Here is a 14,118-nt window from a genome sequence, read left to right on the forward strand (position 1 = left end):
ATTGGTTTTTGTATATGGTGAGAGATAGGGGTCTGTTTTCATTCTTCTTCATGTGGATATGGAGAAGATGGAGTTTCAAGAGGAGGGCAAGGCCATTGGTTAGGGCACAGAAACACACAATCATCTCACTCATGTCAGCTTATTGAAAACAGACACAAAAGCAGTAAGTACTCCAAACTCAATTTTTATTTTTGCAATTTAGTATTATCTATGCTTTTAATGTTACATACATCTATCATGTCTTTATAACAGATGTACTATATAATGAGGTACTACTGTGTATCTTTTCATAGTTCTGATCTATAACATCAGGTTGACAGTCTGTCAGGTTATACAATTTAATTATTAGTGATTGCTGTATTGCAAAATGGCTAACAAAATTAAAAAAAAAACAGTTTTTATGAAGTAGTACTATGTATATCCAACACATTTCTGGATGTACACATTTAGCTAGATCCTCATGACTCAAGCTAAGCACTAGGCAAAGAACTGTTATTCCTGGTAAAGCTAAGAAAGAGACTAAAGTTCAGTTTATAGCAGGAGAATATGGCAGCTGTACTATTGGGCAGAGTAGAGCAGTGGCACCCACCATCAGAACAACTATGCACATCGAAGACTGTAGAACAGCAAAAGATCAGGGACAGTGCCTGCTCTGCATGACATGGGGCAAAAATAGCATGGATGCTGTGGGAGGGGAGTTACTCTCAAGTATTTGTGAGCTATTTGGAAGATTATCAGAAATACAAGTCAGGGGAAAATGAACATTGGAAATCCTATGAATACAGGTGAGACATGGATATTTGAATTATTGATTTTAATGTAAAACACATTCACTGGCTTTCAAAGCCTAGACAACACTCAGATTATGTCTTCTGCTACATTCAGGAGACTAGTTGGCTCAAAATTTACCCTGTTTGTGGCTTTTTGATTCCCAGATTGCAACTAGGACATTTAGATCCTGGATTCAGTGGCTATGACAGGAGCTTCCTGGTTGTGGAAACTGAGGTTTCGTTAAGTTAGCTGAGTTATTGCTATTAGAATTCTTTCTTGAGGAGTCAATCTAAAGCCTGCTCTCCAGCCCTTCCAATGATTTTGTAAACACTTAATTTCTTATAATATTTCTTATATTAAATACCTTTTGTTTAAACTACGTAGAGTAGTTTTTGTATTCTACAATTGGAGGCTCACTCATTCTCTCTTCCATTTGGTGAATTGTAAATCCAACAAGAAAAGTCATAAAACAAGCTTTAAAATATAAAACATAAATAACAGATTTTTAAGGCATTTTAAATTGAATTCCTTATTTACTCAAGTGGCATTGTCATTAACCTAACTGGAAAAGAGTCTATGTTGAGTTTAAAAAAAGAAAAAAAGAACTAGAAAAAAACCCACAATTTTTTGCATAACAGAGTTGATGAAGAAAACCCTTAACTGTGTTGATTCCTCACAGAGATTACTACATTATTATTTGTATTATCTTATAAAGTTCTCAATTTTAAAGACTGAAAAATAGCTTTCTATAACAGAAAATCCTAGAGAAAGCCTATTATTTTCTCTTTCTAAGGTGCTTACAAATATTATAAGTCAAGGGAATTATTGTGATAGTATTAGCTCAGTCAGAAATATATCCACATCATTAAATATCCTCACCAGGAATCTGAACAACAAAGAAAATTAAATTGGCTTACTGTGATCTGTCACACTTATAAGCAGTGGTTTACCTAGAATTCCTCAACAATTCTTAAAGCACTGTTACACTGATCAACATCACCCTTCTAAGGTTGGTAAGCTTTATTTCCTACTATGTTTTTATCAGACATTATAAGACCTAAAGGTGAATCACTCTGAGTTCTGTAAGATACTGAACCTTTTTATTTGTAATACCCACAAATGTCTTGTGCGATTTATCTTTACTCTGTACTACAGAACACCAAGTAGATATCCACAACTAAAACAACTCACAATCTAAAGGCCAAGCTTTTTCCACACTCTGGTTCTTTTATACCAATTGTCCAAATAAAACATTAGCAATAAGCATGTCAGCCTATATCAAACCGTGCTGCTTCCCTGGGGTTCAAGCACTGCAGGCTGGCGGCTATATCTGCCTTTTTCTTTTTGAAGATCATCTTGTACTGAAGAAGTGTGCCAAGAATTTAAAAAAAAAAACATCTGGCTTTGATTAAAACAGCTTTCTATTTTTAAAGAACTGCCTGTCTATAGAGACTTTTAGGCAGTAATTTGCAATGTTGTGGCCAGGTCCTGCGTTTATTTTAATTATTCATACAGTATTTCTTTTAAGTGAGCTATCTTTTGCCTTTGAATATTTAAACATTATATATTTTCATATGCTATTCAAATGCTTAGAGTTTCTAGCAGGTTCACTAAAAGATCATGCCAATAAGTTTCAGAAAAAAAATGAATTGATGTTTAGGTTAACTCATCTCAGAAATTTCCCATCTACACTATTTCATATTCCTAGATGAAGGAGGATCTAAATTTAGAAACATGAGTTCTAAAGCATAATTCACGTCGATGAAAAAGTTCTAGTTAAATAACAATTATTTGAATATTATTTAATATAAATATTTTCATTTAATATTTATACCTAGAGTACTATAAAACTAGACTCTCAATGGAATAACGTAATCATGAGCTAATGAGGTTTCCACAACAGAACAATCTTTTTCTGAGAGGTGCAGATCTTACCATACATTCCTGACCCGCAAATGGGACAACTGTGCAGTGCAAACACCATTTAGCAAAATTGCATGTATAAACAAGAATAACTTCTCTGCCATAATCACAATTATGAGCTTATATTTCTGGATAGGAAAAAAGGGTTTATGGATATGCTCACATATTTTTTTTTATACTTAAGCTCTGGGATACATGTGCAGAACATGCAAGTTTGTTACACAAGTATACATGTACCATGGTGGTTTGCTACACCCATCAACCTGATAGCTATATTCGGTATTTCTCCTAATGTTCTCCCTCCCCTTTCCCTCCACCCCTGACAGGCCCCAGTGTGTGATGTTCCCCTCCCTGTGCCCATATGTTCTCATTGTTCAACTCCCATTTATGAGTGAGAACATATGGTGTTTGGTTTTCTGTTCATGTGTTAGTTTCCTGAGAATGATGGTTTCCAGCTTCATCCATGTTCCTGCAAAAGACATGAATTCATCCTTTTTATGGCTGCAAAGTATTCCATGGTGTATATGTCTCACATTTTCTATAGCCAGACTATCACTGATTAGCACTTGGGTTAGTTCCTAGTCTTTGCTATTGTGAATAGTTCTGCAATAAACATACATGTGCATGTATCTTTATAGTAGAATGATTTATAATCCTTTGGGTCTATACCCAGTAATGGGAGTGCTGGGTCAAATGGTATTTCTGGTTCTAGATCCTTGAGGAATTGCCACACTATCTTCCACAATGGTTGAACTAATTTACACTCCAACAGTGTAAAAGTATTCCTATTTCTCCACATTCTCTCCAGCATCTGTTATTTCCTGACTTTTTAATGATTACCATTCTATCTGATGTGAGATTATATCTCATTGTGGTTTTGATTTGCATTTCTCTAATGAGCAGTGATAATGACCTTTTTTTCATGTTTGTTGGCCACATGAATGTCTTCTTTAGAGAACTGTTTGTTAATATCCTTTGCTCACTTTTTGATGTTTTCTTTTCTTGTAAATTTGTTTAAGCTCCTTGTAGATTCTGGATATTACCCTTTGTCAGATGGATAGATTGCACATATTATCTCCCATTCTGTAAGTTGCCTATTTACTCTGATGATAGTTTCTTTTGCTGTGCAGAATCTCTCTAGTTTAATTAGATCCCATTTGTCAATTTTGGCTTTTGTTGCAATTGCTTTTGGTGGTTTAGTCATGAAGATTTTGCCCATGCCTATGTTCCGAATGGTAATGCCTAGGTTTTCTTCCCAGGTTTTTATGGTTTTAGGTCTCATATTTAAATCTTTAATCTACCTTGGGTTAATTTTTGTATATGGTATAAGGAAGGGGTCCAGTTTCAGTTTTCTGCATATGCCTAGCCAGTTTTCCCAACACAAGTTATTAAATAAGGATTCCTTTTCTCATTGTTTGTTTTTGTCAGGTTCATCAAAGATCAGATGGTTATAGATGTGTGGTGTTATTTCCAAGGCCTCTGTTCCATTCCATTGGTCTTTATATCTGTTATGGTACTAGTACCAAGCTGTTTTGGTTACTGTAACCTTGTAGTATAGTTTCAAGTCAGGTAGCATGATGCCTTCAGCTTTGTTCTTTATGCTTAGGATTGTCTTGGCTATACAAGCTCATTTTTGGTTTCATATGAAATTTAAAGTATTTTTTTTTTCTAATTCTGTGAAGAACGTCAATGGTAGCTTGATGGGAATAGCGTTGAATCTATAAATTTGGGCAGTATAATTATTTTCACAATATTGATTCTTCCTATTCATGAACATGGAATGTTTTTCCATTTGTTTGTGTCCTCTCTTATTTTCATGAGCAGTGGTTTGTAGTTCTCCTTGAAGGAGTCCTTCATGTCCCTTGTAAGTTTTATTCCTAGGTATTTTATTCACTTTGTAGCAATTGTGAATGGTAGTTCACTCATGATTTGGGTTTGTGCTTGTCTATTATTGGTGTATAGGAATGCCTGTGATTTTTGCACATTTATTTTGTATCCTGAGACTTTGCTGAAGTTGCTTATCAGCTTAAGTTTTTGGGCTGAGACAATAAGGTTTTCTAAATATATAATCATGACATCTGCAAACAGAGATAATTTAACTTTCTCTCTTCATATTTGAATACCCTTTATTTCTTTCTCTTGCCTGATTGCCCTGGCCAGAACTTCCAATAGTATGTTGAATAGAAATGGTAAGAGAGGTCATCCTTGTGTTGTGACAGTTTTCAAATGGAATGCTTCCAGCTTTTGCCTATTCAGTATATTGGCTGTGGGTCTGTCATTAATAGCTGTTATTATTTTGAGATACGTTCCATCAATATCTAGTTTATTGAGTGGTTTTAGCATAAAGTGATGTTGAATTTTATCTATAAATTAACATCAACATGGGGGTTTGATCTATAAGCCTCTGCCTGGGGTTGCTGCCTTTCTTTCAGAAATGGCCTGCCCAGAGAGGAGGAATGTAGAGAGTCAGTCTGGCTACAGTGGCTTTGCTTCACTGTAGCAGGCTCTGCCCAGTCCAAACTTCCCAGCAGCTTTGCTTACACTATAAGGGGAAAACTGCCTAATTAAGCCTCAGTAATGGCAGACGCTCCTCTCCCCAGCAAGCTCAAATGTCCTGAGTCTATTTCAGACTGCTCTGCTGGCAGCAAAAATTTCAAGCCAGTGGATCTTAGCTTGTTGGGCTCTGTAGGGGTGGGATCCGCTGAGCAAGACCACTTGGCTCCCTAGCTTCAGCCCCCTTTCCAGGGGAGTGAATGGTTCTGGCTCGCCAGCATTCCAGATGCCACTGGGGTATGAAAAATAAATTTCTGCAGCTAGCTCGGTGTCTGTCCAAATGGCTGCCCAGTTTTGTGCTTCAAACCCATGGCCCTGGTAGCATAGGCACCAACAGAATCTCCTGGTCTGTCAATTGTGGAGACCATGGGAAAAGCTTAGTATCTGGGCCAGAATGCACTGCCCTCATGGCACAATCCCTCATGGCTTCCCTTGGCTAAGAAAGATAGTTTCCTGACTCCTTGCACTTCCCAGATGATGCCCCATCCTGCTTTGGCTTTCCCTCTATGGGTTGCACCCACTGTCTAACCAATCCCAATGAGATGAGCCATGTACCTCAGTTGGAAATGCAGAAATCACTTGCCTTCTGGTTGGTCTTGCTGGGAGCTGCAGACCAGAGCTGTTCCCATTCAGCCATTTTCCCCGGAATTCCCCCTGTATAAAGTTTTTCTAAGCTTTCAGATACGAACAAAATTTGCAATGTTCCTTCCACAACCTCCTAGAAGACCAAGGCCCTCCCTAAGATTTCTATGAATCTCCAAAGACATATATTTTTGTGACCACAGGCTTTGAATCCCTAGTCTTACCAAACTCTGTCTTGTTTTTGAATTACCTCAGTTTGCTCCTATATTTTTAAAAGATAACTGTCCTATAGCATCTATTAACATTTATCTGTTGGAATCTAACTAATGTCTTCAAAAGGAGAAGCGGCAGTCAGGGAAAATAGGTGGAAGTAGGCAAAAGCAGCAATTCAGTAAGCAGAAATCTAAAGGTAAGAGGGAGCATCAGAAATAGAGTGAGGGAAAAGAAAACAGCACCAAAAAACATGGCAATAGAAAGTGGGGGGTGGTCACAGTGAGTGGGGTTAGCCATTAAACATATCTTTTCTTGGGATGGATAAAACACTGTCATGTGGATGGATACCTAATACCTTCTTGACTGTAAATATAGTTTATTTGGAAAGTATTGTGCTCTAGAAAGAAAAGCTCCTCTATTTAGAACACTTACACTAACAAGTCAAGGGCTTAGAATTCAAAGTGAGAAAATCAGCAGTGCTTGAAGTGTTCAAGTTAGTGCTGTCACACATACAACTGTAGTCTTTATGTGAAGATCAGAAAATCAAGAGTAGTGGCCACAATTAGAGCGGTCAACAAATCCTCAGAGAGAGGCATTTATGGTCCCAAAAATCCATTGCCTTGGAGCCGAGTGTGACTCTGGGTAAGTTATTCCATACCTCTGAAACTCATTTCTTCATCTCTAAAATAAGAAATGGACCATATCTCCAAGGTTTCTTATAACCTTAAAGCTTAGTGACTACATAGTGTTTTTAACTGCCATGTCCTTCATACTAAGATTTTAGGATCATATATGTTTGAGTCACGGTGACATTTGATAGTTTATCTTACTTGAAGGTGAAATTTGCTGATATAGGAAAACATTGAAACCTCAAGAGAGAAAGGCTGTTCTCACTTATTAATCTACCTCTTTAGCTATTTCAAATTACCAGATATTTATTGCCTCTGACCTCTACAAAGTACCACACTAGGACTATTAGGAGTATAGAAATGAATTAAATATCATTTCTACTATCAATAAACATGAGACAAGGAACAAGAAGACATGTACTTAAAATGAACTAAGATGAGTAAATAAGATGAATTCATGTTAGAAAAGTTACCTATTTAGCCTTTGGTTCGGATCCCCAAACTGTGTACGATACATAAATATGTACTTTATCTGATATTATATACATACACATGCATACACACAGATAAAGAAATACAGGTAAATAATTTGTTTATATATTTGGGTTAACACACATACATATATACATATCCTGCCTCTCTTTGCTGAGGAGACTTAGAAGTGCAATAATAGTGGCAATAAATACAAGTAGCATCCAGACCATCATCTCTAATTGCATTATCTAACACAAGGATTATGTGGATAAATAGTTGGTTCCAGGTCTGAGGTAGAGAAAATATAAGATGAATTTAAAGCATTCTGTGGTACCTGAAAATAAGAAAGTGTTGGAAAAACTTTTTGACAGAGCAATGTCCAAAGGACACAGAAACAACCTGAAATGACTAATGGCAAAAGCTGGAACAATTCAAGCAACAAAATAATGACACCAGTGGATTATAATCCAAAGGGAAAAATATCTGATTTTATACTGATATAAATAAATGAAAAATGAGTGAGGGAGAAGGGACAACCCTTCCTCAAATAAAACTTCTAATTGATGAATGTAGACTTCATGAGAAAAATAGATAACGACCACTAGAATACCACAATAATAATCACTGCAGCCAAGATCCACTAAGGAATGCTAAAAGTATTGAATGAAAGCTTAAAAGGAAATAGAACATTTACATAGCCCCCAAAGTATCTAGCCAAAAAATTTATTTATTACTGTGATTACTTGAACATATCTCCACAAATACTTTGATACTTGTCCCTCCAGGAGGTGAATCAATTTTTCTCCCTTTCAGAATTAGCTCAAATAGTGAGTCACTTCTAATAGAGTATGGAAAGGGAGAAAATTGTAACTTCACAGTAGAGAAAGATTAACCAAGTGTATTAGTTTGCTAAGATTGTCATAACCAAGTTCTACAGAGTGACTCAAACAACAGAAATGTATTTGGTCTAATAGATCTGGAAGCTAGAAGTCAAAAATCAAGTTATTGACAGAGTTGGTTCCAGTTTGTTGGCAACTTTTGGCATTCTTTGGCTTACAGAAGCATCACCCCAATCTCTGCCTATATCTTCACTTTGCATTCTCCTCATGTTAGTGTCTATGTCCAAGTTACCTCTTTTTACTGACAGCCATCATAGTGGGTGATAGGGTTTGGTTCTGTGTTGTCCCCACCTGATATGGTTTGGCTGTGTCCTCACCCAAATCACATCTTGAACTGTAGTTCTCATAATCCCCACATGTGGAGGGAGGTAACCAGTGGGAGATAATTGAATCATGGGGGTGGTTACCTCCATGCTGTTCTCGTGATAATGAGTTCCCACAGAACTGTGGGTCAATTAAATCTCTTTCCTTTATAAATTCTCCAGCCTCAGGTATGTCTTTATTAGCACTGTTATAACAAACTAATACACTGCCCATTTTTCATGTTGAATCATAATTCCCAGTGTTAGAGGAAGGGCCTGGAGTGAGGTGATTGGATCATGGGGGTGGAATTCCCCATTGTCATTCTTGTGATACTGAGTTCTTGTGATATCTGGTTGTTTAAAACTGTGTAGCTCCCAGCCATGTAAGACACACCTGCTTCCCCTTCATCTTCCGCCATAATTGTAAGTTTCCTGAGGCCTTCCCAGAAGCTAACCAGATAATGCCATGCTTCCTGTACAGCCTGTGAAATCATGTGCCAATTACAGCTCTTTTCTTTATAAATTATCCAGTCTCAGATATTTCTTTATACCAATTTGAGAATGGGCTAAAACAGTGTCTTAGGGACCCACCCTATTCCAATAAGGTTAAGACCTCATCTTGCAACTAATTACATCTACAAAGGACTCTTTTCTAATAAGATTACATTCTAAGATACTGGGGGTTATGACCTCAACATAGGAATTTTGGGGAAAAGTGTCACATAACCCATAACACTAAGAGACAAATATTAATATCACCAATGATAAGTCATATCAACATCATATACACCAGTATTATGTAATGAGAAGGGCACATCACCTCTGTGGTATTCTTCCCCAAAATTCATAATCTATAATGAATAATGAGAAAACATAAGCCAAACCCTGATTTAAAGACAATCAAAAAGTACTTGACCATAATTTTACTTTTTTTGATAGAGTTTTGCTCTTGTTGCCCAGGCTGGACAGCCTGGAGTGCAGTGGTGCCAACTTGGCTCACTGCAACCTCCGCCTTCCATTTCAAGTGATTCTCCTGCCTCAGCCTTTAGCTGGGATTACAGGTGCCGACCACCATGCCTGGATAATTTTTGTATTTTTAGTAGAGATGGATTTTCACCATGTTGGCCAAGCTGGTCTTGAACTCCTTACCTTATGATCCGCCCTCCCCAGCCTCCCAAAGTGCTGTGATTACAGGCAGGAGCCACCACACCTGGCCAACCACTACTTTTTAACAGTGTTAAAGCATTAAAAGGAAAGAGAATGCTAAGGAATTATCACAGATTAGAGGACATAAAAGAGATATGACGGCCGGGCGCGGTGGCTCAAGCCTGTAATCCCAGCACTTTGGGAGGCCGAGGCGGGTGGATCACGAGGTCAAGAGATCGAGACCATCCTGGTCAACATGGTGAAACCCCGTCTCTACTAATACAAAAAATTAGCTGGGCACGGTGGCGCGTGCCTGTAATCCCAGCTACTCAGGAGGCTGAGGCAGGAGAATTGCCTGAACCCAGGAGGCGGAGATTGCGGTGAGCCGAGATCGCGCCATTGCGCTCCAGCCTGGGTATCAAGAGCGAAACTCCGTCTCAAAAAAAAAAAAAAAAAAAAAAAAAAAAAAGAGATATGACAACTAAAAGGTGGTATCCTGGTTTGAATCCTAGAACAGAAAAGGGACATGAGTGGAAAACTGGGGAAATTCAATAGTCTGTAGGTAATAGCACTGTGTCAATGTTACTATCTTAGTGTTTTGATAACTATGGTTATATAAAGATATTAAAATTAGAGGAAGCTGGGTGATAGGTATACAGAAAATATCTGTGTATCTTTGCTACTCTTCTATAAGTCATGTTTTTGCAAAATAAGACATATTTTTAAATGAGGAAAACATGAATTCAGGGTATTAGAGTCTTCTATTAACATTATTGTGCATCAATTCTAGATTGAAGTATGAGGTAAGTTGTACTAATACTGTCAATGGGTTAACTGTCCAAACTATGGACATAAGAGCACTATAATCTAGATACATGTATGATAGTATAACTAGTTGACTTCATCTGAATCACTAAATTATTGCACAAAAATGTTTCTCTAGAAGGATCCACAAGTTTCAAAACAAGTAATATCCCCACAAAAATCTTTATAGAGACCAACTAGAGCTTGTTATAATCAGGATGTTATAAATTATTTTTAAAATATATATATGAAATAATGCATTATTGTTGATATAGGAAACACTTCTGGAAATCATAAGACATGATTGTTTCAACAGATATATGGCAGAGGACATAAATTGTGAAGCACAAAAAATATATATAACTAGTTTTACCCAAAGAAATCATTACTTAGTTAAAAAAAAAATTAAGAAAATAGTAAGTGCTTTCCCATACAAATTTAGCAAGTAAGGTAATAAATCCTACTGTTGGAGTAAATAAACAGATACACTATTATAATGTTGACAGGCGTGTAAATTGATATAAGTTTTTTGTTATTTTGTACCAAAAGTTTTAAAATATTCAGTTGTTAACTCAATAATTTCTCTTCTAGTAATTAAACTGAAGTAAATAATACATTAGGGATATTTACACAATGAAAAATTTTAAACAGCCTAAATGTTTAAGGAAAGAATTATTATTAGAAACTACTGAAATCCATGAAATAAACACTTCAGATTATGTATATAGGTATATATTATGTCATTGATAAAGGTCAGTGATATGTTTTCTTTTCTTCTTGAGACGGAGTCTAGTTCTGTTGCTCAGGCTGGAGTGCAGTGGTGCGATCTCAGCTCACTGTAACCTTTGCCTTGCCTGTTCAAGCAGTTCTCCTGCCTCAACCTCCTGAGTAGCTGGGATTTTAGGTATGTATCACCACAGCCGGCTAATTTTTTTATTTTTTAGTAGAAACGGGGTTTCACCATATTGGCTAGGCTGGTCTCAAACTCCTGATCTCAGGCAATTCGCCCACCTTGGCCTCCCAAAATGCTAGGATTACAGATGTGAGCCATGACACCCAGCAATGGTATCTTAATGATACTGTTACATATGAAAATCAGGTTACAAATCATATTACCACATACAAATGTGTGTGTGTGTGAATGCACGTGTTGATATAGGAAGAAAAGGGCAGGAAGAAAGAGACTAGAGCAGCAAAGATCTCTTCTACAATGCTAAAGTTATCATCTCTGAGAAGTTGTGAATGTCTATCAACTCTTAGCTGATTTTTTGTCCCATTTCTATATGAATATTTGACATTTGTAGTCCTCCTCTTAGGCTTAGCCCCCTAATCTATATCACAAAACAATGCACCTGTTTATAAACAGACACATTAGATTTGTTATGAACATATTCATTTCTTTGTACCAAAATGTCGTATCTAAAATGTTTTTACTGCAACACTGTGACTCCTAAACTTCCTGCTTATATTTGAAGATTGCAACCACAGAGCAGAACAAAAACAACTGCTCCATCCCATCTTCTCTAATGATATTCATTATCATCTTCTCCATTCATGCAGAACTCATTAGAACTGTAGACACCCCTAGTTTCAGTTACAAAATGTTTCAGATAATATTTTCAATGCTTCAAAACCTTAGTCAATGAATTTTATCATTTTTGGCTTCCTTGACTAAATAAATAAATATTATGAATAGTAAAAAAAATTTGCATCTGTCTCTTTTTCTTCTGAAAAAATATCACTGTATCCATCTGTTTTCCCAGTAGATTGAGTCATAAAAACTATGAATACATTTGATAAGAAGAGAAAAATAAATGTGTGGAAATGCAAGGTTTCATTTAATATCCTCCTGTATAACTTCCTTGCTAAAAAATCAGCCATGCCTATAACTAAGTGTAGTGGTTTGCACTGTGTCAATTAAGCGAAGCTGGAATTTTTCTCAGATTTCTCATCCTTGTGGTTCTGAATCAGGAGTGATCACAGGGTAATCTTCATGAAGCTTGGAAGGCAGAAGTGAAGCACAGTAGCCATGTTTTCCCTTCAGAGGTCCATGCAGAGTCTTGTGCTGTTGCAAATCAGTCATCACTGATCTACTTGCTTATCTTCTTGGCTTGGGCTAGCAGCTCCTCTAGCTCCCGTCTGACCTCCCGCTCCAGTTTCTTACAATCGTAGTCTAGATGCTTATTCAGCATCAGAACCAATTATGTAAACTTTTTCTGCAAGTCACTAGCATTACTGAAACTGGTGCCAGTGAAGACAGGAGGAAGTTGCAGTCTGTCACAGTCTTTTCCAGTTCATCCTCATGGATTCCATTTCATCCCTCCTCAGCTCCACTTCACAACCACCTTCCATTCCCAACTGCCTTACTGCTGATTTCACACATAGCACCAGACAGAGAAGTGACAGCCTTACATGGAGTATTGAACCAGCTCCTGCAATTGTGTAAGGTCAAACTTGTATACATTTCCGACCTGTTGCTAACAGTTGATAGGCACTACAGGTTCCTAAAAAATTCTCATTTAAACATTAACCAAGTCAGACTAAAAATGCCATTCCCTGACAAAAGAAAAATATTTTTATTATTAGAAAGTTCTGAAGTTCAAAATATTACATCCATCTTTCGCTCCTTACCAATTCATTCTTTTGCTATATAGTCAGAGAATTACAAAGCTAAAAAGAAGTTCTGGAAATTAACCTAGTCTACTGTTACTTAAATTGGTGATGCAGGCATATTATTAAAAGTCATGAGAACTTTGTTTTAATCTAATAATAATTTTTTAAATTATTTTACTAGTAACAGTGGCTAAACTTTACATCTAATTTACAATTCAAGGTATATTTTAATAAAACCATTTCTAAAGTATTTTTCAAACAATTATACTTGAAGGTACATAAAAACTCTTTTCTTCTAAAAAGAGTCTAGCAATTATTAAAACTTGAGAAACATTTCTTAGGACAGTAATGTTCTTTCTCATCAGAACTAATATGGAGTCAATCTAGATTAATGAGTACCTGGTTTCAAAATACTCAAGGAAGAGTATATTTGTTTAAGTGAACTTGGCATCCCTACACACAATACACATTCCAGAAATATAATATATGGCTGGATGAAAGGCTGGATGGATGAATAGATGGATGAGTTAATGAATAAAAAATCTCATTTGGTAATGGTATTTCAAGATTTTATAGCAAGAAACAAACAAAAGATAGTACTTCTGGATTCTACTCAGGAAGTGGAACACTGGAAAGAGTACTGTTGTCACATTTACAATGATAACAACACCAACTAATACAGAAAAGTCTGTCAGACAATTTAAAATTCATGCTTGCTCCTATCAGAGAGCTGGCGACTAACAAACTTCTGGTTAGGCAACTAACAAACAAAAAATCTAAGGAAAGACAGGTGCCTCCAAGAAGAAATGATGTGGAAGCAATATTTTACTTGAGCATATGCCTCTAGATGTCAGTAAGAAGAATTTAACTAAAATGTTTAATGAATTGCTAAAACCTGTGTATAAAAGAAAACAGAAATCATGAGGGTTTCAGGCACCAGAATACACACTCACTAGTAGGCTCTTCTTCCTGAACCTAACCAGGGGCTCATATAAAAAGATTGCTGAGGCAAGAACTTCATGACCAAAACACCAAAAGCATTGGCAACAAAAGCCAATATAGACAAATGGGACCTAGTCAAACTTCACAGCTTCTGCACAGCAAAAGAAACAGTCACTAGAGTGAATCGGCAACCAACAGAATGGGAAAAAATTTTTGCAATCTATCCATCTGACAAAGGGCTGATATCCAGAATCTACAAAGAACTAA

This window comes from Aotus nancymaae, unplaced genomic scaffold (assembly GCF_030222135.1).
Source record: "Aotus nancymaae isolate 86718 unplaced genomic scaffold, 86718_ANA_hifiasm-v0.15.2.pri h1tg000008l, whole genome shotgun sequence".
Taxonomy (NCBI): Eukaryota; Metazoa; Chordata; class Mammalia; order Primates; family Aotidae; genus Aotus; species Aotus nancymaae.